Consider the following 26,964-nt stretch of genomic DNA (forward strand, 5'->3'; position numbering starts at 1 on the left):
TCTTCAATATCTTCTTCTGCTTGACGCTGGTTTTCTGGTTCAAATCTTCCCTCAGATAAAGTGTCCTGTGTGTTCGCCCTCGAGGCAGACATTGGTGACATCACAGAAGGTTGTAACCCTGACAGTTATAGACGTAGGGTACCCTTCTACATGGCACTGAGTGTTTCCTCCACTACTATAGATTCGAATTTATCATTGATAATAAGAGTTCCACTTACTCATACCGGTATGAGTTGATGCACACCAGCCAATATCAAACGTTCCGACCAGTAGAAATGTACAGATGTCAAATACCTTTAGCGAACTGCACCAGTTTATTCCGGAACACTGATCCCAAAATTCAAACTGGATGTAACATCAACACAGTAAGCTCTTACATATCTCCTAAATTTCGTGAAGTCGGCAACTCCATAAAATTCCGTAAACTTCTATAACTCCGCAAAAACTGATAAACTCAGTAGGTTGCAACCAAAAGTCCGCAGTGGTCGACGCAATGCTTCTAGCCTCAATGTCAATAAAACTATAGACCCATATGGCGGATGGGCGCAAACTCAAACGCAGGTAAATTTGGTTGAGGCGTCCTTTCACAATCATTTCGCTCTGGCTGGCCATTTCTATACCACTCACAATTATTATTATTATTATTATTATTAAAAATTCTTGAAAAACGCACTACACATACGTCACAGTGCGCTGTACAGAACACACAAAAGAATAAGCGATTTTACAAAATACAAGTGTCAGGGATAAAACGCACCACACGAGCAGTCCTGCGGTGAAGAAAATGTACCGCAAAGCATAAACAAATCACTGATAATACAGATTAAAAAGATAGGTTTTCAAACCGCGTTTAAAAGACTCAACATTTCTTGCAGTACGAATCTCTACAGGCAACATATTCCACAACGATGGCGCACACACTGAAAAGGCTCTCTGGCCGTATGCTTTACTGAATTTTCCGCGAGGTGGAATCAGACGCAACTTGTCTGCAGAACGGAGATCTCTGGAAGGAACATATTGCTCTATCAGCTCTGTCAAATACACAGGTGCAAAGCCTCTGATCAATTTAAAAGTAATTAACATAATCTTGAACTTAATACGTGCTTCAACAGGCAACCAATGTAAATCAACTAGTACAGGTGTAATATGATCAAATTTGCGGGAACGGCTGACTAAACGTGCTGCGGCATTTTGAAGAGATTGCAAACGGTGGAGCTGATCTTTGTTAATTCCATACAAGAGACTATTACAATAATCTAACTGAGATGCGTGGATCAATGTCTTGGTAGTGTCCTGATCGAGAAGGTTACGGATCTTGCCAATTCTATATAATGAGTAGTAGCCATTTCTACAAACGTGGTTTATATGATCAGACATAGCACCATTCCTGTTTAGAATCGTGCCAAGATTACGTACAGAGTTTGAAGGGATGACATCAGTGTCGCCGATCCTTAGGCTAGATATTCCCGTCGCATCAGATTTCAAGCGTGACGAGAAATGGACCACTTCAGTTTTGTCATCGTTCAGAATGAGTAAATTTGACTTCATCCAGCTACGTACATCGTCGATACATTCCTGAAGAGAGGCGAGTACGTCATCCGGTTGCCTACAAATAACATAGACTTGGGTGTCGTCTGCGTACATCATACAATCCAGACCATGGCCTTCGATGATATCCTCTAAAGGTGATGTATACCGGTATAGTGTGAAAAGGATTGGCCCGAGTACCGATCCCTGTGGCACACCATACTTCATTGTCGAACTGGACGATGTTACATTGCCGACTTTGACACACTGATTGCGATCTGACAGATATGATCGGAACCAGGACAGCACGGTGCCAGTTATGCCAAATCTTGATTGCAGTCTGTGTAATAGAATGTCATGATCGATCGTATCGAACGCAGCCGACAAATCCAACATGATGAGAATGACGTCCATTTTATCGTTTAGGGCGCGCATGATGTCATTATGGACCCGCAAATGAGCTGTTTCGGTGCCATGGTTAGGACGGTATGCACTTTGGCGCTTTGAGAACAGATCAAACCTGGTAAGATGGCTATGTAGTTGCTGTGCAACAATTCTTTCAAGAACTTTTGAAAGAAATGTAAGATTCCAGAACATGGCAGACCAATTTCCTTCTTCAGCCAGTTCAACCTCCATTTCTGCGTATTTGACCTTACTTTAATTGAGCTTCTAAAATCTTCAAAGTCGACTCGTGTTTTTCCTTATCTGTTAACATTTTCAACTTCTCTGGTTCAATTCAAGCTAGGCTTCTAACAGTTTCTTCTAACTGTCCTTTAAGCATGACTCACCTTTGAAGTCGCCTCAGAAAATTCACAGCCTGTGATATGGCAACCATTATCATTGGCTGCTTAAGTATGTCTTCTTACCACTGCCATAAGCATCATCGTCTTCTTTTAGTGCCTTTTGAATGTTTTGAACTAAAAGAATCAGATGGAACAGCATGAAATTCACTACCTGGGTTTGCATTAACGTTCAGTATAGGTATTTCTTCCTTTGTAACTTGCGTACCATCTTTTGGCAGCAAACTACAGGGCAAAGTTGATACAGATATACAATGAAAAGAAAGCCTGGAATTTTAAGACGATAATCCAAACATTCTTTTCTCTTGGCTTCCAATTCATACTCAAGCAATAGACCAGTTTCAGGTTTCTGGAAGCAGTCTCTAATACTCACAGACAGTGGATTCATACGAGGCAAAAAGTCTATCTAAAATCATCCTTCCTATGCATTACCTGTTGATAGTCAGCTGAGGATGATGATGAAGTCTCAATATTCATATATCCTGTGCTCTTGTAAGCAAAAACTGATCTCTTCAGCTTTTTAAGAAAATAAATGTGCTTAACTGTACTTTCTTCTCTTACTGAGGAGGCACTACAGGGCAGCAGTCTTCGACGAACATCTACTGTTCTAATTCACAAAAACTGTTGCAGAACCAAGGTACTGTTAGTTACCTACATGTACCGACACCATGGCTTCTAGTATCTGCCAGTACACGGTTGAACCAGCCAAGTAGAGATGGACGACATCTGAGAACTGGGTAGCATCCAACTCCTACATAGGCAAAGGCCTCATATAGATATTCTCTACACACTCCTGTGTGTGTGTAAGCTTAATAACTCTCTATCTCCAAGCCAGTGCCATTACTTATTTTACACCTGTATATTCCAATACACTTATGCATGCATGCATGGTTCTTATTAGCAACACATACAGAGGATTGGCTCTGTACTGAGAGTCCCAGAAATGACGGAGTTTGAACACGTCCATGAATCTAAATTTAAACTTGAACATCATTTTTCATACTCCTGGGCGGTATGTATTCATAAACAAATTTACCATGTAAAGACTGATTATTAAGGAAACAACTAGTATGCGGAGATAGCAGTGGTGATGAATGAATGTAAGAATGAATTGAAAGCCTGCACAACTGCTGTGTGCTTGTGCACCTGTACACTACCAAAGTGCAGGAGGTATGGACCGTGATTCAATCTGTGACAAGCACTTACAACGACCTTGAAATGTTTTTGTGGCACAAATTCTGTAAAAAATCGGGAAGTCGACTGCTGGCAATTATGTAACAATAAATGAAGCTAATAACATGCACTTTTAGTTAAAATGAGCACACCAAACATGATTGTCTTGGAAACAAGATGCAAGAAAACTGAGTTTTATGGATTTTTGACAGCCAAAGGACAATATATTAACCAGGATAACATTTATTGCAGCCCACAAAATACTTAAAGGAACATTTTTATATCTGTCTACCCTTATTTGAAAAGACTTAGAAAAGGTTTAGCTACTGAATGGCTCACTGCCATGCATGACTGCACCCACGTTTATAAACTTTATGGACATTATGTTCATGTGTTGTATTTGCTACTCAAACATTTAATCTTAATATTCGTTTTGCAGGAAAATAAAGTTTTCACAGTTAAAATTCCAAAAGTGGTCCAATCATTGGAGGGAAGCCCAACTGTCCCTTTCATCATTATTGTGCAAGCTTCCTCATCTTTTGTAAATTGCTGCCTAATTACCTGTTGAAATGGTGTTACTGTTGCAGGGACATTGTAACCAAAATCTGCATCAGCTTATGACATCTTCATGTGGACAAATAATGTGAAATCATTGTTTCTAATGGTGCTCATAGACATGTTTACAGGTAACTGTGGGTGATTTAGAAACATGGCATACTGGTAAAGGGAGACTTTGCACATCTCCCAGCACCTATGTGGCATGTTTTTTTTGCCCAAATATGGAGGTATGTAATTGTCTCAAAACTGACATTGTACGAGCATAAGTACGGCCTCGTACTTTCACAGCAAGATTTTGACGTAAGGCTGTAAAATTCCTATTAAAATTGGAGCTGCGGTTTGTATTGGGAACTATTTTTAGACCCCCTCCAATCGTGAACTCCAAAACCCAGTGCGACGTCTATACGTACATATACATTTGTTTGGACTCAACTAGGTCACCTTGAAAATTGCCAGCAAGGAGACTATTACTATGCAAATGACCACAGCCGCATTTCTCCGTACTAGGAAGACTTAGTTATTCATTTTCTCAGTTTTTTCTCCTCTATCTTTCGAATAAAGATGATAAACCCTTGCACTGCCAAGCCTAAAATAATTGCTGTGGACTCCAACCTATGATTCACACGCTTGCCATACCTCAGGAACAGCTGTGCGGGCCTGTTCATGTTCCGTCGAACGATAATTTTAGAAATCTGGAGACATGGCACATCGTATTTTTTATATTTTAATATTTTACAAAAGATGTAAGAAGCAATGATTTTGTCGAAAATTCTGAAAAAAATATAGGAAGATTTGATCGCGAACACTTTTTCAGTTCACTTGGGGATGGGGTCAACATGGGGTCGCAGCCATGTTGCCTCAAGTCAAAACTTATTTCTCTCTGCACTCAAAACTCAAAATTGTCGGATTTGAACCTGAAAATCTATGTCATTTTGTCAAACTTCGGCGAAATTTCAGCCTATAGACAGGATTTCATCTAGGTAGGTACATTTACTGAAATTTGATCGGCAAATAATCCTGAGCTTGAACGGCACTGACAGCTCGCGTTCTCCGGGAAGTCAAGCATCCAGCTGCCCATACACAGCTGCCCATTGGCTGAGTTTATGAGATTGTTTTCAAGCGACGGCGGCAGACCGTACCGGGGCTCTGGATATGAACCTATCCGGTGTACGTAGCTATAATGACTGTTGCGTTGTTGTTGTTGTTTTTTACATTAAACCTGCCATATTCCTTCAAATTACAACGAGATTTTTTTCGATCACACAAAGTACGCTGAACACAGGCAGGCTATCGAGAAATACTGACAATACGTCACTTGTATGGTGAAAGTGCGGCACATTATGTCACTTGTAATTTGGTCGTACGAGCTCGTACGTCTGCTCGTAGTTCGTCCGTTTTGAGACGATTAGATAAATGAAATATGACACAGATGAATATAATAATTTATCACTGACACTAGTTGAGAATAACATAAAAAGTACAAAACCAAGCAGAAAATTGTAGAGGCACAACTTAATGTGGCTGAGGGTAATGATGAAAAGTTTCCCAATACCCACATGGCACATTTAAGACTCTGAATGCTAAAAATACAGAAGCACTGATAAAATTCACACTACTGACACTGGCTGAGAAAAGTCTATAATAGTACCAAATAGCCTATAAAGTACCAAACTACAGAGAAAATTAAAGAAGCACAACTCCATTGGGTAAGAGTTATGGTTGGAGGTCGACCCGCAACCCCATGGCATGCACCTCACTAAGCATGATCCAAATACAAAAGCAGTGATAAATTCACACATGATTCAATACTGGCTATAAATAACGTACACACTACAACACTAATAAGAAACTTTAAAGCCACGACTCTATGTCAGGTAAGAGTAATATACGGTATGGTGAAAGGTCTCCCAGCACCTATGTGACATGTTTCTACTCAGCATGCTCCAAATGCAGATGGTTGGATAAAATTCTGATTTGTGTCAGTGATAGCATACAAAGATTAAACACAATTAGAAAACTGATGAGTCAGCCTCATGAAGGTAAGAGAAATGCTACAGGAAAGGCTAGTACCAGCACCCAGGTGGCATATTTCTGACTCAGAATGCTCCGAATGCTGATTTTTAGATAAAATTCAGATTTGAAAACCATATCAAGTTATGACAGCATACAAAGATTAAAACCAATAGAAAAGTGAGGATTCACAGCCTAATATTGGTCAGAGAAATGCTAACAGCAAAAGTCTGCAAGCATCCAGGTGACATGTTTGTGACTTTACACATTCCAAATGCAGATGGCTAGATATAGATTCAGATTTGGAAACGAGAACCAGTTACTGATAGCATACAAAGATTAAAACCAATAGGAAACTCAGTTACAACCTAATATTGGTCACAGAAATGATACTGCAATAGTCTCCCAGCACCCAGGTGACATGTTTCTGACTCAGCATGCTCTAATGCAGATGGTTGGATAAGATTCAGATTTGAAATCCTAATGTAAACGAGTTGGTGATAGCATGCAAAGATTAAATCTGATCAGAAAAGTGATGAGTCACAGCCTTCAAGTGAAAATGTCATCATTAACATACTCGAGAGCAAGCATACTGGATATACCTAGTCAGGATTGTCTCCACATTGAACCACCTAAATGTCAAAACCTAACAGAAACTAAGAAGCTTTAAATTATTTAGAGTTAAACCAATCAAGAGAGGCGTTGCTGGTAGGAGGAATACACTATGTCCAATACCTATGAGAATCACCTGTCGAGTTCCATAGCAAAGATTGCCTCGTAAATTCCAGCCATATTACCGAACTAAAACTATAGTACAATACACCGATCGAACAATACTACAAAGAAGAACGTTCCGAATTTACTGCTATAAGCTTATAATGCAAGATCCCTTGCCAGGAAGACTGATGAATTACAAACTGTGTGTAATATGAATAATATCCTAATAGCTGCAATAATCGAGACCTGGTTTACTCCAGAGATCACAGATGAAACAATTTCGCCCGAGTAGATTATGTTGCAAAATTTGATAGATCAATTAGAAGGACAGGGAAATTTGGTCAGAGTGTGCTTTTAGACTTATGTAAAGCATTTGACAAAATAGATCACAATATCTTGATGTCAGAACTATTGAAACTTGGCATAAATACCGACTTAGTTCAATGGGTAGCACACTTTTTGTGTAATCATAACCAACAGGTTAAGGTCGGTGACTGTTTGTCTAACTGGCAAGGTATTCAGGCTGGTGTTCCATAGCGTATGAAATTGGGACCTTTGCTTTTTACAATAATGATCAATGATATTCGAGATTATCAATGCTGTTATTACATATTCATGGATGATACTACATTGTCTGAAGGATTTCATTCACAAACAACTGCTTATTCATCTATGCAATCAGTTCTAGATGATGTAAGTGCATGGTCAGACAAAAATAAATGAATTAAATCCAAACAAATACAAAGAAATCATGGTATGTTTTGCAAAACAGTTCACCAAGCCTCAACCCCAAGGCTGTGTAAGAATCGAAATGACCATCACACATTTCCTTCACCAACGAAATGGCACAAAAAGTATTCTCTTTCAAGTTTAGAGTTATCATAAGAGATGACCCACGCCATTTGTGAGCTACACTATACGGTGCACAGTTGTGCCAAGTTTTGCCAACTTCTGACATCCAATACATAACCAAATATGTACCTGTCATGACTACACCCACATGAAACATTTTTGCACCCAAGTGGCATGACTCTCAACAGTCTGGGATAATCCCGAAATGCCATTCAAAAATCTCTGTCAGCCAAGATGGCTGGACTGTGGACAAGACCAATTCATCTTGGGAGCACCAAATCCAAGATGGTGACTCCCCTAGTCGTACCTGTACCATTCTTTGTGCAAACATGGCTAAATATACTGAGTTTAGCTTCTAGTCGTATCTCGCACGCTCATTGTTGTCAATGGTAACTCGATGTGTCGGGAAAGCCATTTTATAGGAAGTAACTCCAGCTGATTTGGCACTCAGGAGAAAAACTCAGAAATCAATGTCACGCTCCTACTCGCTGTAGCCATTGGCCGTAAGTGCGTCAGCTTTTTTTGTCGTGTTGGCTGTGTATATCACTGGCCTTTAGGATTTAATACAATTCAGGACCATTGAAAGCACAGAAATTTTGCCCGGCAGATCTGCTGGGCACAGAAACAATGGCAATGGCAGCGAATTTCCCCTCGTCTCGTGGAAATTTCATCATAATAGTCTTGCTTCCTGGTCATAAGCAACGCCATCTATGATAATACATTGTTGACAATGTCTACTTTAGACTGGAAAATGACAGTTTAACGATTCAAGGCAAAGTTTCCTTAAAATCTGCAACCAATCTCGCAAAAAGTACCATAGACAGTATAAGAGAGACCAAGACTACTGCATGCCTATGATTAAAATGTCGTTTCCAGTCTAAAGTATACACTGGCAACCACACAGTCACTTGTGATTTTATTAATCGGTACAAGGTCAACTCGACCCCGAACCCAAGTCAACTGGACCTGAAATATAACTTGCCCTGTCATTTTCAGCATTTACCTGGCACTGGTCACATGATATGAAGAGATTTACTGTCTTGGAGGTAGTGTTGCTCAGGGTTCGGAGTCCAGATGACTTGGGTACGGGGTCGAGTTGACCGGGTCGAGATGTCCAGAAACCGTGTTTTCCTATAAGAGTCAGCAGGGCTGTGCCATTAATAGCTCTGCGTGGCAGGGCTGTGTGTTAACAGCGTTATACAGCCTCCCACCACATGTGATGGAGGCCGTATTCTCGACCTCAGGTCATCTGGGTACTTGCAGTTTTTTACGTCATTGTTGCGACACAGCGCCGTGAAGGGGTTCGGATTTTTCAACCACCAAAACAATATTCAAAGTTTCAATATACGTAAATGACATAACTTTTAAGTCTGCTTTTTTTCCACAAAATTTTTGTATCATTCAGTCTTCTGTATCGTCTGAATTCTCTCATTCACCTCTGTATCGTCTGATCTCTCATTCACCTCGCTCATATGCGTTTCACCTACTGACGTCACTCCGCCGTCAAGAATAATGCCGGTAACACACAGCCTTGCCACGCAGAGTTTGGAGGCCATATAATGCTGGGAACACCCAGCACTACCTCCATGGTACAATCGGATTCTGGACAACTCGACCCCAATTAGTACCATGGAGGTATGCTGGGTGTTCCCGGCATTATATGGCCTCCAAACTCTGCGTGGCAGGGCTGTGTGTTACCGGCGTTATACGGCCTCCCATCACATGTGGTGGGAGGCTGTATAATGCTGTTAACACACAGCCCAGCCACGCAGAGCTAATGGCCTCCCACCGCAGCCCTGCTGACTCTTATAGGAAAACACAGCGACTGCGGTACTGATTTGGACCTCGCACAAAAACTACATCAGTACATGTATCTTTTCTAACTATTTTCGCCCGAAAGCAACTCAATTTCGCTCTATGCCTACCCTAATAACTCAATAGCTCAAAGACTGCAAAAAATGTGCTCTCGTGACGTCCCAAACCGTTAGTTTACCAACGATTCACGGTCAAGGGTCCCGTGGCCGGTCGTATACAGTCTTGGAGCTACCCCTCTAATTTGCATAATATCCTTTGCGAATCGACCCCCCGCAAAGGTCAAATCATCAATGGCGGTCCACACAAACATGCGAATCCCGGAAGCATCGTTTTTTCCGCTTGCACTGCTAAATTATTGCTGTTCGGGGCAAAATACCAAGGTAAATATTCACTGTTGATGTTTAGCTCTCTCATGGTTTTTGAAATATGTGAAAATAAAGCGAAGAAAATCCAATGCACGCTGTCTTATTTACGGTGTGGATGTTCTGATCGAAGGTCACATCCGACACATGATATGCGGAGGACCAAAATGACAACTTACTGACCTTGAACGGAATTGCCGATTTAACATTTTTTAGTTACATCGTTTTGACAGCACTGTGCGAAATTTTAAGATTTTTCGTCGGTGGCCTTGCATTTGGGGCAGTGTTGAAATGCACCTGTCATTGTATTGTGGGATCGACCATAGGCGTATATGAACACCACAGTACACACGCGTACGATGTAATACTCTGAATCATGGGGGGTTTGTATCATACTATGCCACTGTAACGTAGAAGCATACGTGTAAATTCTTTGCAAACGTTGCAAATTAGAACCATGAGGACAAATTATTGCCATGAATACGTAGATGAGAGAATAAATTGAAAGTAGCAGCCAGTGACAGCCAGATATCTAATCATCGTCACAATCAGAGTTGTACGTTGTTTCAATGTGACCTTCATCATTCCCACCAGATAATTCAATTACATCATTTTCTGTAAGATCGTACTCCACCTCTTCTTCCTCGATTTCTACTTCATAGTCCTCAATTACAGACACATTCATTTCTTCAAACTCTAGAATATCATCAGGTACAGTGCGGACATTGTAAATTCCTGCTGTATTTGTGCAGTTTTTACACCTGCAACCAGGGCACACTGTTTGTCCCTTTTGAAGCACCTGCAAATACGACGGTTGCAGCCAGTCGTGCATCCGCACCCTGTTGTGTATTCGTATACAGTTTGTTGTACTCGATCAATATTTTCAGGGCTATCCCAAACAATTTCTACAGCATTATTTGAGACAATTTTAAAACCATATTCATTATAGTCAGGAAGTGATATGTGTGATTTATGTGACTGGTTCCAAATTTTTGAAACAAACCGAGATCTCAGCCAATGTAAAGAGAGTGCTGTAGGATTCGGTAAGCACTCATTTTCCCCGAGTGTTCTACCCTGAACTGTATTTCTAATTTTTTCAATCCAAAGAGTGTGCATGTCTAGGTCATTTTGACAACCAGTCTTGTGCTTCATTTCTTTAAACATATCCTCAGGGCTTGAAAATTCCTGAGAAAATTCACTATAGTATCGTTTGAAATACAGAGTTCCAATTAAACGATAGAAAGCTAAGATGCTGTCATCAGAATCAGTTTGTGCAATACTTCCCACAGCATCAACTGATTTACCAGTGATAAAACTTGCATGTTGAAAGAATGTATTCATAAACCCAGCCTTTCCAAATCCCACAAAAAATGACACATAATCACACCCTGAAGTGATAAATAAAGATTGGAGGCTCATTGTACGCTCATTATGTGGAATATCAGCCAAATCAGGATCTCTAATAATTGCTTCATGCAATTTGTTCAAACTTAAATATGACAATTTGAAAAATTAGCATTAAGTTGAATAATGATGTCTTTTGTTTTCTGTTGATTCCCATCAAGTAGTCAAAGTAACCAGAAGACATATAGGGCAAACCTACATGATAGACATCTGTATCCGGTGAAAATATCATGATTTTTGAATGGCTTGCTTTTATCGCATGAAGCCACACCCTTGTATCCGTTTCTTCATGATTACCATTGAAAACCGTACATTCTAACAAATCTGTCTCTTGTGTGATGATGTATGCCTTTCCTTGCCTTTCTCCACTGAAACCACCAACAACTAAAAAGTCATTGTTAGGGCCAAGGTAAGACTTCACCATCGTTGGCAAATGGTTGCAAAGCAGATTAATTAATGCACGCTTATTTTTCCGTTCAGCTATGAAATTCGCCCAACTTTCTTTTGGCAAGGGTGAGTTTATATCCATATTTTCATAGATTTTACTCTTAGCATTTTTCTTTACATCCCTCCGTGCCCTTTCAATTGTCTTTGGACTTGGTTTGTCAAATGATAAGGCATTAGGGTCATCAAAAATTAAATGGACACTATTGGTATTGTTTCTAAAATGGGGCAAGATCCATCGCTTTATCAAATATTGGAAGTAATCTTTTAATGTTTTGTGATGACTCCTTATAGGTGCCCTTGAATTACAAACATTCCTTCCAAAATTACAAGATTAGGGGTCCATCCATTTGGCAGATTTTCAAAATTGATATTTTCATTTGCATATCTACTTTTGAAAACTTTTGTGGCATTTGATTTAGTTGACTGGTGATACATTGTACCATCAGCATTACAGATTGCCCTTGGGAGGGGGATAAACTGTTTGAATGACTCTATTGGTCTACCAGTTTTAATCGAATGAGCAATCTGTTTTTTGAGACAAAAATCAACAATTTTTTTATCTTGTTCACTGGTTCGCACTCTTTTCTGTTTTTGCTTTATAGATGAGAAAGTTCGCAGCCTTTTTCTTCTAACAGGTACATTTGTGCTGGGAATATGAAGTAGTCTTGTTTTTATGTAGTTATCCAAACCATTTTTCCCAATTTCATAAAAATTTGTAAGGTCTTCATACAGAGATCCATCAGCAGTATCACCACTGAATAACCTTACCAAACCTTTATTACTCTCAGAATGACAAAATACCATAGAATCACATACTTTTTGATAAAACTTTACACAAATTTCTTCATCAGTCTGTTTTGCTTTAATTTGCTCATCTCTACACACATATTTTTGTTTCTTTTTGATCCTGGCTGTAACTGTTTCTGTAAATTTTCTTGACACTTAGCTCTATAAGGCAAACAAACTGCCAAGTTATCCAAGAGCTCTGGGGATGGTTTATGTACTGAAGTTTTGACATTGAGGTTTATTAAAGACTCGTGTGCTTCGTCTAAGGCTAGTTCTCTCCATGTTTGTCCTGTAATTGACACAGAAAAACCACCATCCTTCAAATGACTTAGTATGCTTTCTGGCATCAAAAGCAAGTCCATTAGGTGTTGTGGAAGCAATCGTAAATATGTTGGACGATCATATGCATGGAACAAAGGAGCTAACATTTTCAGTGAAGCAACGCGAAGAGTCCAGTTTGAACTTCGGAAGGCAAGATATAGAGAAATATAGGCAAAACAGTCCCGATGAAGGAAATTTGACCAAAACTTAAAAGTGTCATCTTTCTGACTTCTTTCTCTGATAAAAGCAAAAAGTCATCCTCCAAGCCAACAATTGTTTCCTTAAATTCTTGCATCAATTGAGAAATTCTTGGCAATCCCTCATAGAGGTCATTGACCTCCACAGCTGTTTTTAATGCCTCTTTAAAAATATCCTCACTCTTGATTTGACATTTTAACAAGATGTCATTGGTTTCTCTGTATTTGAGAAATTCCTTTAACTGGTGTCTATAGAAAGCCTCCCATACCTGGAGTAGGAATTTGTGACATCTTTTAAAATTATGACACTGGATAAGAGATGTTAGAAGACCTTCCTCTTTAAATGTCTGTTTAGCAATGTCCTTTAGACCAGCTTCCATGTAAACTTTGAACAAGACGGGTTGTGTATTTTTTAGTATATGCCAATCCCCTGGGAATATAATCAACCAGTCCAATTCTTCACTGTATTCTCTTTTAACCTTGCTCAACAAATCATATGTTTTACCATCTCCTACAAGTATCAGGTATTTCAACCTTTTCCCTATTTCAAAGATAAGATGTAACTTTTCAATCACATGTTGAAGTGTGTCAATATTGTCACATGGCTCATTTAAAACACCAAGATAGATTACTTTAGCTTTTTCTGTGTGTGGTGAACTTTGCTGACAAAGAAAACTTCTCAAGTTTGACAAAGCTGCTTCAGGTTTTAGTGTGTGAGCTGAAAACTTCTGTAAACAGTATAATAACATATTAGACTTCATATTGTTCAAAGATTGCTCTTCAATTTCTGTGATTGAAAATTGTTCTATTTTTAAGTTATTTGAAGGAGAGGCAGAGTAAACACTCATCTGCGGTAAAACATGATGACTCTTGTCAATTTGAGATTTAATTTCCTCAAGATCATGTACATTTTTTCTTTTTTTTGTCATGGATGATCTACTAGTGTCATGAATGTTTGATGCAGCTTTTAATATTTGCGGCTGGTATATTTCACACATATTTTTTTCAATGAGCTCCACATCAATTAATCTCAAATTTATGACATACCAGGGATAAAATGTATTTTCTGCAGTCCTTGACATGTCAAATAAGTCAATTTTGTCAAACAACCTGTCTTTTGAGACTAGTAGATCAAATTACATTCAGATTGTTCACACAAAAATATTGGCTCAACTGTTTTGAAAATGCTGCCAAATTCATGCAAAAGCATTCCACAACTGTTGAAAACTTTCACTGGACATTTCAACAAATAAGAGATGCAAATCAAGTCTGAATAATTGCCAGGAATAGGCTTGTTTGTGAGGGCATCAGCTCTCGCAGTGAAAGTAGGAAATTGCCCTCCAGACAGTAAATATCGTTGATCATTGGTTTGGATTGTTTCTTCAAAGTATTCATGAGCTTCATCAGTGCCTAGGACATTAGCAACAACTTTCCTCACCCTTTGTGACAAAGTCCACTCTAAGTCACATAGATCATCATCAATAGGCAAACAGTCATCTGTTCTTTGACAGGCAAGTAACTTTTCAGATGCACAGGTAGCTATACAACGGAATAAACTATTTGTATCTGCCTTAATCTTAATTAAAGTCAACTCTGAAAATAGCCTTTTCCTAGTACTACCAGAAACAAAATCACTCGATGAATATTTGATAGAGGTTGGTTTGGGTTCTACTGCCTGATAGGATGTTCCATGAATCCCTCTGTTCATAAAATTGGGTGTTACTGAAGCATAGGGCTGACCAATATCTATATTGTCAACAGAAACTATGGCAAATGCATCAGGCGTGAAAGAAGAAGAAAACTGTTCTTCTAACATTTTTGATACAACTTCATTCATGTGATCCCTCGTAATACATTTGGAACATGTGATACCAAAGGAATTGAAAATAGTTGACAATTTTACTGAGCCACTGTAGGTATCAATACTGTCACTTAATAATAAATGAAGGGGATAGTTACATTCATTGTTTGTCAAAACAGCAGATGACATATATTATAAAATATTCCAAGGTATTTTCTATGTTTGAAGTTAGATCCATCTTTGTGAAACCCTATGTACTGTTCTTCCCAGCTGAATTTTTTTCTAAAGATTTCCATTCTGTCTGCTTTACTAGCAGTGATCAAAAAATGAAATTCCATAGAACTGGATCAATATCTTTCACAACATCCTGTAATTGCAGGTCTGACAAGTTTGTCTGTAATTTGTGTTTCATAATAAACTTTTGTGCTTGACAGTGAAGTCTATCACACATTTCATCAGCAACAGTAGCTAAAGTGCAAAGCATGCTGGGAGATTTTGACTTGGCTTCAGAAAGCAGTTGTGTTTGCAATTGACAACATGTTGACTGCAGTTTATCAATTTTGTGTTTTGTATCATAGTACAATTTATGCAGTACTTCCCTTGTATTTACTCCAAATCTCATCATAAGCGTTCCATATCCTTTAGAAATATTTCCACCAGATCTGACTGTAGAATATGTTATATGATGACCAAATATCCGATTCATCTCAAGTTTAAGAAATGCAGATGATTTACTTGTGTAGTGGTTTAATGGTTTCCCAAGACTTTCAAAGTTGCCAAATATTTCACATAATATTGTGTCATATCTTTCCTTTGTCTCCTTCAGCAGGAAGGGTTCTTTATTCAAGAGTTTTCTCTGCCACATGGCAAGCTATTTTACTGAGAGCCACCTCCTCAACGTTGCTTTGGGAACTAAATTCATTTATTTTTTCCTTTAAATCACTGTGCACCTTTTTCAGGGAGGCATTATCAGAAACTGTACCATTGTCCTGTCTGACAACATCAAGGGTTCTGTACAATCTCATATAACATGCCATACAAACTGGGCTGTCTGCTCTCAATGTACAATAAGTCCCCTCTTCCCTGAAATAGTCAAGCAGAACTTCTGGATTAGGTGGGTGTCTTACTTCTCCCTGTATAATTTTCCGACAATCTGAAATGGCACAGTGCACCCTGTTTCTCTTCCTCCAAATATTACAGTGTGCATCACAAAGTGAAACAGTGTCAGGGATATTTGACAGTTCTGTGTGTACATGCAACTGGAAAGTAGCCTTAAATAGTGTCAAATCATCAATTTTTACCAATGTGCTTGATGTATCACTACAAATAAAGCAAGTCAATATTTTTCGTTTTCTAGAGGAAGACTCACAATGGGCGATTTGTGCGGAACTACTACAATTTTTGAATGATTTCTCTATAATTTTTTCACATGCTGTGCATATACAGTCTCTATCAGACAATCTATATTCTTCAAGGAGCCAACCTTGAAAAAAACATCTTTATTAATTTTATGATACCATCTAGAGGTTGATTCACAACTACATCGTGCACATGGACCACATACTTCTTTTCTGGATGACATTTCTCAGCCAATGATTTGACACCTCCAAAACCTGAAATGTTCACAGTAATTAGCTGTGGAAGTGGTAATGGAATTACATTGAACAACGGTTTTCCTTCAGATAACAACTTAAACTTGTCTTTGTGCAAACCAGTCATCTTAGATATACTTTCCTGTAGATCTTTTACCTGGCATGATCTTATTGACACTGTAAAGACTTTTCCAGTAAACAACACTGGAACAACACCAAATTTGCCAAATTTTCTAGTACAAGAACAAAGCCCATTAATTTTTTTTATTCGTACTTGATATCACCAAGTAGAACATTTTCCACTTTATTTCTATTTACACATTTTTGTTTAAGTTGCCTGAACTGTAGTAGTCTCTTTTTGATCATGTTTATTTCCTTGAAACTCCAGGACATTGAAATCCACTCTAAATTTCTTCTGAATAGTTGCAAACTGTTTCATATGAGATTTCAGCTTTTTATGCTGTTTCCTATCAAATCTGCTGTCATTATGTTCATGACAGAAATCGTCTTTTCTATATTTTTCACCAAGTTTGTCAACAAGCATCTGAAACTGTTTCAAATGCCTCAAATTGCATTTCAATGTGAATCTATCTGATACACCTTGAGACACTTTTTTTATAGCCCACCATTGTGGCAAGACTAATCTTCTTATTGCTTTGTCAGTATTTGTTGTCAAAGGTACAGTACCTAGCATACATGCAGAATACAAATTACTAAGCTCTAACAAAGTTTGCTTTGAGGACAACGTAAGACAAAGACTCCTTTTGATTCTCTTATCAAATGATGGTTTATTTTGCATGTTCATTGTCTCTAACACTGATACAGCACAGCGATATTTAAAGGATCATGTAGAGTCCAAACTCAAAATCTGTTTAAGGCTTCTGTTCAAAATGAAAATACGGTGAACCAGTTAAAAGCCTTCCGCTGGCCACACATCTGAATACGGACACCAGAGCGTCGCCACAGCAAACCTACCAGAACTGGAATCTTCTATGGTCCCTGTTGATACGAAAATGGAACTCGATTAGACAAGGGCCAGTCGAGTACTGAGTAGTGCATACAATTGATAACGCACAGGGCAAGCGAGTACGCACTTTGATAATGCCTTCCGGCCTATGATGTCGGCGTGTTGTCTTCGGTATGCACGCTGTGTGAACTGGCGTGAACTCTGGCATGAGGCCCACCTTACTAAAATATAAGGCTTCGAAACAGTAATTTGATGAATGAAACTGCAATCAAATGTATCCCGACTGGATATAACATAAACCACAGCTACGTTGTTCGCCTAATCCAATAGATCCCGGCAATAGATCGGCTATCGACCTTGAAGACGGACAGCGGGAGGTCCTATGTTACTCTCTCGCTGTCAGATTACACAGTGGAGAGCGCGCGTGATTTTTACACTACAAAAGCGTGAACGGAAATAAAAACAAACTTAGGGACTAAAAGAGAAGTTGGTCCACTTAACTAGGTATATTTTGTTCACATACACGCCTGGCCTTGAAAATGGGGCAGTGTTGAAGATGGGCCATTGCGGCTCCGGCAAAAAACGGTATTTTCCTTCTCGACCATCAGAAAATGCCAATTAGTGTACAAAAAATTGTGTGGTGAAACTTACCTCGCCAAGGAGACCGGTAATGCCACTTTTAGGAATAAAAGACCTCCAAATTCGACAAAATTTATGAAAGAAAATTTCATGAAAAATGAATCAACGGTCGCTCTCAGCTAGGTGGGGGCGCTCTTCATTCGAAATGATTTCTTTATTTAAATATGCTAATAAGGGGTCCACTGCCAGACTGTATAGTGGTCAGTTGACCGGGGCACCGGACTAAATGGTCTGAAAGCGGAAGCAGTTGAGCAGAAGTGAAACGGAAGTAAGAGCGCCGCCACTGTTCGAATCTGCTTTGTACTAAAAACTTGAACTGCTACGCGCGACACAGTGCAAACCACTCCGAATTTCCTACCGTTTGTGCTGAGACAAACAAGCCTCTGTCTAACCCATGGTGTACGACCGGAGGTAATCTATCAGCCTTACGCGGCAAACTTGACCTTGCACTTACCATGGATGTTTTGTTTTCACTGTCCTGTGGTGCATGTACGTAATCGGATGAGTCACGTGATCGTGTGTTTATACACCTTCTCGAGCACATGCGAACATGTACAGTTGTACTGCCTATGCGTCGTATCACGGGGTGAACATTACTAGGCGACTGATGCCGTATGTTGTGGGTTCGAATCCGATTGAAAACTATCTGTATTCCGTACCATTCTGAGAGATGTCGACCAGCACAGGCGTGTGAAATTGTCTTTGAACATACATCATATCTGGTGAGCCGAGCATCCTTGCAGCTGCAGTACTGTACTGTAGCTCTGGGTTTTGCCTCCATGAGTATTGGGTCGGACGGCAAAGCCATACTGATTTGGCGTCCTGTACCATGGCAAATCCTCGAGCTGCAGAACTGCAGCTAACTTCACTGTCGTAATCTTATGCGGACAAATATTTATTTTTGCATATTAATAAGAGAACAGTGACGTAAACTGTGAACGACCCTATAATATAGGGCCGTTCACAGTTTACGTCACTGTTCTCTTATTAATATGCAAAAATAAATATTTGTCCGCATTTTCAGATAAAGCTTTTGAAAATTACGCATGCAAGAACGACGAAAATACATTTCAGTGGGTGACTGCTAGTGTAACAATGAATACTAAAAAACATATTCACGACTCTGAGTATTAGCTGCAAAAACGGCCATGTATGCAACATTGATATAATTTGTCCGCATTTCAAGCTGCGTGTGCGATGTCACGCGCGTACAGCTATATTTAGTAACAAACCTGTAACCGTGAACAGCGTGATTTAATTGTACACACTCCAAAAACGTTGTTTTAACGTGTAAACTTATTATTTCCATTGGGCATCTAAAAGTTACTGTGTTTACATTACATTTGTATTGCGACAGATTGGCAGGAACCACAGACGTTCTGTTGAGTGGTAGTTTGTAAAAGTGTAGGTTATGCTACGTTCCGATGTTCTGTTGCCTTATCACCAAGGTAGGGTGACCAGTAGCTGCAAAATTGTAGCGCTACGGTGAGGCGGTCGGTGATTTTTGGTTTTTGCGACTTCGCTCACCAGTAGCGCTACAAGGCCGATGGCCCTGGGGAGTATCATATAAGCGCACCCCACTCGACCAGGCGTGTTGATGTGGAATGCAACATATTTACTGCATTTGGTCGTACCGATTTATCACTACTGAAGACTAAACATAGGGTGTTCTGGTGAATTTTTGCAGTTAGTTGAATCTCATTTTTTATGACATATTTAAAAATAGAATAAATTCTAAGCTCTCCAGTCTTTACCCTGTCAAAAAAGAGTGATCCATTCTTGAGTTATGTGTATTTGAATATTAAAATTATTACGTAATTTTAGGACAAGCTGTAAGTAGGTGTTATGTAACAACCCTATGTAAACAATAGAAAGCACAATGGCACCGATTCAGAGGATATGGAAATGTTTAAATCAGGATATCTCGAAAACTTTTCCTTCATGGTGATCAAACTTTCACCACAGATACATTTTTTAATTTTCTAAACAATGATTGTGATATTTTCAAACATTTCTCATTAGTTACCATGGTAACCTGAAATAACTGTCAAGAACATGTTTTTGTGGAAAATGAGGGATATCTCAAGAATTATGTATACAATGATGACAAACTATTCACAAGGGGACATTTTTGAATTTCCTGAATGATGATTTTACTTTTGAATAAATTCCCCTTGGTTGTCACGGTAACGTGAGATATCCATTAATTTGATTGAAACATTTTTTTATGGAAAGAAGCCTTGATCAGGTAAGTGTAAGATAATTTTGCTATTCAAAGAACATGTGATATCATGGGACTTAATATTAATACATCTTATTGTATTTGTTGCCATGGAAACAGTAAAATTTTAACCTTTTCCATTGGAATACTCCGGCAAGTTTTAAGATGTAACATGATTGAATGAATTTTCTGTAATCAACTATATCATGTGCTTTCCACAATAGCATTGAGTTACCAAGTGGTGTTTACATTCCCCTGACTGTCGCCATGGAAACTTAAAGATATCAATTTTAATAACAATAAACATGTTGAAAGTATTAACATTATTATCCACAACATACTTTCATTCCAAGAACATTCAACCAAAGACTGTAAACTGAATATGAATTGACTCCACTGAATGTTGAATACATCAGGCATTGATCATAGTTGGCTGCTGAGGAAGCACATTTTTGACATATGACCTGTATGTGGTAGACTGGTCATGTGATGTGACTTGTTATCTCAGCCAAAATTGGCTAAATAAAGAAATAGATAGGGCAAGAAATATACTAAAATGCAGATATTGATCCCATTTAAACAGTCATGTTTATTTCCTTGGGCTGAGTTTCAATACAGCCACTGACACTCAGTCATGTACAAAGCAAATGTACATATTTTGGCAAAGGCGTCGAGCAACTTTGTTTGGCTATGGTTCTTTGCTGATGAGTAAAAGTCATACACGCCACCTCATGACATAGTGCCAGCCATCTGAAAAAACAAAAAAAAAGTATAATAAGTCTGGAGTATCAAAAACACATAGTATACATGAACAAACAACTACAAAAACTAATATTTTCACAAACTTTTTGGAAGGCAACTCAAATCAAACAAAGAATATTCAGAGTTTAGTTATTTAAACCCTTCACTACCGTAAATGCCAGATATTGCCATTGCCATAACATATTACAATATACCTTTAATGCCAATTGATATCTAGTATGCATATTCACATAATTTTATGCCATATTCAATGATTTAATCATTGCTATTTTATACAAAACATATATTTTGTTCGAAACTTAATTTATTAATCAGAATTAGTATTTAATTAATCAACTGATTATAATATAATACATTGATAATATAACAATTATAATCTAATATAAACTTAGGGTGGGGTATATAGCAATATATTGTTGGTGGAAGTCAAGGGGTTAAAATTACAGTATACCATCAGCTGACTAATTAGCATAATTTCTTACTTGTGCCACATCGTGAGATGAAACAGCTGGAAAGAGACTTTTATCTCCGTAATTTTGTATCTTAGCTGCTAAAATAAATAACCAGGGTGCGTTTATTGTTCAAATTTACATTTTCAACAAGTATATAGCTTGATATCTCTCAAGAATGCAAAAATTTGCAACCCAGAAACAATATTTCAATGATCGACGCTAGGGGAAAGTGCCCGGATGTACATACTACGATACCCACACGCTCGCAAAGAAATTCAATCCCGTTGTGTATTACGATATTTCAGGACAGTTTATCATCAAGATATCATTAAAACAGTCGAAATTTTCGTATGGGGGGCCAGGCACGTTTTTTTATTGGCCCGATTTTGAGATTTTAGGAGAAAAACTCGTACTTACAGTGATTTTTTGGTGTAATTTCGGATCCACAGCGTCCAGAACAATGCCTCTACCACCAAAATGAAGCCCTGTTTGTAAATATTCAGAATCTGATGTCGTCATATCCTTACAACCAATCACAACCCGCGGATTTGCCGTCAAAACTGACAGTCACTCCGCAACTAATTTATTCAGGAGGGGTCATGACCGCAGAGGTCGCGACTCACACTGAGCGTCGTGACTGCCCGTTGTTTTTCTGGCCGTAGATCGCGTTTTCACGCGGTACGCTCATAAATCAGTGCATAAATAACATTTTCGAAAGCCAAATATTCATACTAACTAGGATTTTTTTATTATTTGGTTATTTATTTTTACTTTTATGAAGAGTTGATTTACGCTCATGCATCAGATGTGGTGTTGAATTACGTTGTTCGTACGCAGTAAGTCACGTGACCGAACGCCCTACTAAACAGTATACTGCACTAACTTTGTCGTTTATGGGGTTTGGAATTTGTTCAAACACGACGATCGCGTTCTGAAAACATTGAGCGTGGGGCGTCGGTGTTTCTGGGAGCCGCCATTACCGGAAGTTGGTAATGACGGCTCCCAGAAATGTTTCGGAACGCGATCGTCGTGTTTGAACAAATTCCAAACCCCATGAATGACAAAGTTAGTGCAGTATACTGTTTAGTCTTCAGTGGTGATAAATCGGTACGACCAAATGCAGTAAATATGTTGCATTCCACATCAACACGCCTGGTCGAGTGGGGTGCGCTTATATGATACTCCCCAGGGCCATCGGCCTTGTAGCGCTACTGGTGAGCGAAGTCGCAAAAACCAAAAATCACCGACCGCCTCACCGTAGCGCTACAATTTTGCAGCTAGGTGACCAGACAATTTTTAAAACTGAGATTTTTTGCCAAAATCTTGATGGCACCTGTTGAAAGTATCGGTACAAAGTCCAAATCTGAAAAAATAATTTGGCTAATTAGTATGATCACAATTTGGCAGCCTCTGGAAAATCGGGTCCTACTAACTACTGCCCGTGACTGCCCGTAGCTGCCCGAGGACTGCCTGAGAACTGCCCGAGGACTGCCCGAGGGCAAGTAGGCCAAATTTCGCCCATTTTAACATCAAGCCAATAGGTTGAACTTATAATATGCCCAGCCAACCAAAAATATCATTGATTTGGTGTTTTCTTTAGCGTTTTTAGAACCTTAAAGACGCCGGGCTTTCAACGAGAAGACTCCCCAACTTGATTGAGAGATCATACCATTCAGTGCAAAGGGTGGTAGGCTGTCAGGCTGTATGCGCTCGGCGAGGTTATTGTGCCACCTCTCGGACTGAATGGTGTGATCTCACTATCAAGCTGGCGACGTCCTTAAGACCGACGTCCTCTGTGTTCCTAAACTGCCGGAAATAAAACATCAGGTCAATGGCAAATCAATGATATTTTGGTTCGCTGGGCATGATATAAACTGAACCTATTGGCCTAGTGTTAAAATGGGCAAAATTTGGTCCACTTTTCCTCGGGCAGTCCTCAGGCAGCTACGGGCAGTCACGGGCAGTAATTAGTAGGACCGGGAAAATCAAAGTTTCCAAATTCTTTCCCTGAGAATATTATAATGAGGAATAATGAGACAGTGTGACCAAAAATCGGATCAAATATTGTTAAAATGGCTCAAAGATGACTAACTGTACAATACTGAGTCCGGTGAAAGGTGCATTGATAGTTTCCGAATTATTTCTGTGAGAATATTGTATGGGTTGATAAGTCCCAGTGAAAGAAAATGGGAGATTGTCCTCACGCTGACCTTTGCGTTTACAGTATCATGGATACAAGCCATTGTTTCTGGTCAGAGACAGGTGCGCACGGGTGAAAAAGCACGTTGTTCAAATACGGCACTATTGCAAACTTACTTCCTGCTTTGGGAAAACTGTGGGCACTAATTCGCACTGCATATCTGAGCGTTTTTAGAGCACAAAACAAGTAGAAAAACATCTAAGGTACAATTTGCCCGCATGGCCGTTCCTTCCCTTCTGGAAAATGATGCCAAAAGTCATAGCCGTTTCAAAGTAAACATTTCGTCAGCAGTTTCTTGGAAGAAAAAAGACCTGTAGGAAATTTTTGCACTCATCTTGACTTCCTAGTCTTTACAACATTCACTGTGAAATGAAAGTGTTTCCGTTCACGCAATCTCTCATAGTGGCCGTTCACGTGCGAGTAGACGACTTCCAAGATGGCGTCCACTCTGACGTTTGTCGACAAAATGTGTTCATAAACTTCAAGATTTTCACGTCATAACCTTGTTCATAGACATAAATGTGCACAACTGTTGCATACTTAACCCTTAAAGTGCCATAGACTTTCTATGCAATGCAACTGCCAGGCCAAGGACTTTTTGAACCCAACTTCTCAACATGTTACGCTTTTTTCAGACTGGTGCAGTTCATTTTTTGTGAAGAGAAGCCCTAAAAACCCATTATTATTTCCAAAGCTCAGGATATGAAGAAGCTCTCTATGACAATGAAAAGTTTCAATTTACACATTGAAGGTGTAAAATTGGGCGAAAATGCTCGTTTTTTGTTCAAAATTCACTGAAAATGATAAAAAGTTTCTAAAAATGTATAAAATTCATCAACGGCCTTCAAACTTGAATAAAATTTTCATGTTATCGAGAGACATGAATTCAGATACACGATTTCAGCATCATGTAACATCATACGTAAATAATAAATAAAAACAAATAACAATTAGTGTCTTTCAAAATAATACAAATGCTTCCTGTGCAAATGCATCTCTACAAAATACAAATAATATTTTACATGCAGTACATTAAATGTAGATTGACAACTACTGTCTATGGAGCATCGACATGCGTGCATTGCCTAAGCACTGTCGTTTACTTGTCTATTGTATTTGTTTGTTTGTTTGTTTGTTTGTTTGTATTTGTTTGCTTGTTTATATATTTTATTTCTTCTAATGAAAATGATTTTCCAGAGAAAAATTCAGTGTACATATCCACTTTGTCATCAGTTTACTATCTATCATACGATTTCTTGTTAGTGTTATTTAAAATCTGTCTTCAAAGTTAGAAGAAATCAATGATAGTCTTGTTTGCCTGTAAACACAAACAATTAATTTGCATACACAGAAACAACAAGGTTCCATATTGTACATGGAGGGGTAACTATTGTGCAACACATGCACACAACTATAGGGCATATTCAACTGACTCTGTATAGTTTGAACCGCCAGTATAATTATAATGAACTGTTGAAGAAAAAAAAAAACATTTCACTAACCTTTTTATCAATTAATTTTGGTGTTTGACCCAACTTACATTAGCTTAATTCACGTACGCGTGTGTTACTATCTGTGGCTTATCGAGTCACAGACTCGTACTACCATACATACTAGTCAATCCGTTCGCCAAGTTTGATCACGTTTCTTGACAAGCACGCCACAAAATCCGCCACGGAATGGAAAGAAACCACTAAGTATCGAAAAAAACGTTTCATGTCGGGTTTATTTCAGTTAAAAAAATGCGTAACACGTAGGAAATGTCGCAATGTCAACAGTTCGGAACAACTACATTTCATTTACAAACCGGGTCGACTGTCATGGCCGTCTCGCTCCAGGACGGCCGGAGGTCAAATATCAACAGTTTAAAGGGGCTTTTTGGCAGTTCAACGCTTGAAAATCGACAAATTTAACCAAATCCTTACAAATTTCTCAATTTTGCATGTTTTGGACTTCAAAAACCCTAACCTCGGGTTCCATGTCGAGAGTTAGGCATCACACAGTGCCGCCATCTTGGCCGCCGATACGTTCGAAGTTCACTATCACGATCGATTTGGTCAGCAAATCGCGTCATTTTTCCGTAAAATATTCTCAAAAAGACTGTAAAATCTATCATTTCTATCACCCAGAGGGCAGTAGCTTGGCATAATATAGTTGTCTTCCGTGTCCACGGCATGGTAAAGCTTTCAAAACGTACGTATGTGTTTCGTTCAATGCACTGTGGCCGTATCCGCGTACGGGTGAAACTGCAGAGCTGATTAAATATTCATGAAACCGCTGACCTCTTTTGAAGAAAGTTCGCATAAATTACTGGAATTTTCGATTGTTAGGCTGCATGATGTCATTATTTTAGTCCTTATATGGTACTAAACTGGGTTCAAAGGGTCAGGAATACCCTCCTTCGGGCTGAGTTCGGCAATACATAGCTAAGTTAGGCATAAGTATAGAACGCAACCACTGTCGGTTTATATACTGACTTGGCGCTGAGAGCGAGAATGCCGTGTCGGTTTATAAACCGACGCGGCACTTTAAGGGTTAAGGTGAATTTGTACAATTTATCACTACCTAGGTCCCCCTTTAAGCCTTCGATTTCGAGCATTCACTCTTAGAAAACTCGTGTCAGCCCCATTGTAGGGAATAGGAGGGCCTCTCGCCCGGTCACCCTAACCAAGGTGTGAAACAGACTTATCCGGCCTGCAAAGAAAACTGCCGGTTCTAGACGAAAAATAAACACGAGTCCTACAGTCAGTTACCTCCTTCGACGCGGAAGGCTCTCTACTGTCGAAAAAACACTCTCATGTCACTATAAAATGGAACCTGTAGAGAAATCTGCCGTGTTTTGACAACTGGGTATTTCTGGCGTCCACCGTTGTAATAACGCAACTCATTATCATAAATGGACGCTGTCCGCATCGCTGATTGGTCCGTGAGCAACGCCACCAATGGCATTACACCGAGATTCACCACTTTCTAACTGATGACACCGTCCATTATGATAAACTTTGTAATCTATGCGCTCTTCAAGTTTTATGGCAGGCGCCGATGAAATGGGAAATCTCACTCGCCATCATCCATGTTAAGGATTTGTTGCTTGTGAAGAGCTCTGACTACCTGTCATCATTTGAAAGCAGCAGATGACACTCCATTCATGGTTACGTGACTTGACACTTTTTCTCGAATTGAAATACCCTCTGGAGCATTTGTCAAAGAAAGTAATACCCCCTGATGTCAGCCTTTTTCAAGCCAGTACCCATACATGTAGTAGGTGATGTTACCCACAGTACTTGATTTGTACACATGGAGAGTACTCACTGAACTGAAGCAAAATTTCTTTTGTATATAACAGTTGGCAAGTCCATAT

General features: G+C 39.1%; 2 protein-coding genes and 2 long non-coding RNA genes across 5 annotated transcripts in view; 1 reads left to right on the forward strand and 3 right to left on the reverse strand.

Moving 5' to 3' along the window:
• The window catches only part of LOC139114422 (TNF receptor-associated factor 2-like), an 82,673-nt gene that overhangs the window by 19,423 nt on the left and 36,286 nt on the right, over positions 1 to 26,964 (forward strand). The window contains exon 1 of one of the 2 annotated variants that reach the window (XM_070676146.1): positions 18,405 to 18,690. The exons of the other annotated variant lie outside the window; for it this stretch is intronic. The gene's annotated coding sequence lies outside the window, so the exon portion shown is untranslated. Of the gene's footprint in view, positions 1 to 18,404; positions 18,691 to 26,964 lie in introns of those variants that run through there. 2 annotated transcript variants of the gene reach the window in all.
• Positions 17,125 to 18,217, reverse strand: LOC139114424 (uncharacterized). The gene is made up of 2 exons (XR_011547870.1): positions 17,457 to 18,217; positions 17,125 to 17,361 (listed from the first exon to the last, which is right to left on the reverse strand). It is a non-coding gene; the product is annotated as an uncharacterized lncRNA (long non-coding RNA).
• On the reverse strand, positions 20,755 to 21,881 carry LOC139114425 (uncharacterized). Its single transcript, XR_011547871.1, has 2 exons — positions 21,821 to 21,881; positions 20,755 to 20,939 (listed from the first exon to the last, which is right to left on the reverse strand). It is a non-coding gene; the product is annotated as an uncharacterized lncRNA (long non-coding RNA).
• The window catches only part of LOC139114423 (uncharacterized), a 103,723-nt gene continuing 102,501 nt past the window's right edge, over positions 25,743 to 26,964 (reverse strand). Inside the window, exon 6 of the transcript XR_011547869.1 lies at positions 25,743 to 25,756. The gene's annotated coding sequence lies outside the window, so the exon portion shown is untranslated. The remainder of the gene's footprint in view (positions 25,757 to 26,964) is intronic.

Source organism: Ptychodera flava, chromosome 16, assembly GCF_041260155.1.
Source record: "Ptychodera flava strain L36383 chromosome 16, AS_Pfla_20210202, whole genome shotgun sequence".
NCBI lineage: Eukaryota > Metazoa > Hemichordata > Enteropneusta > Ptychoderidae > Ptychodera > Ptychodera flava.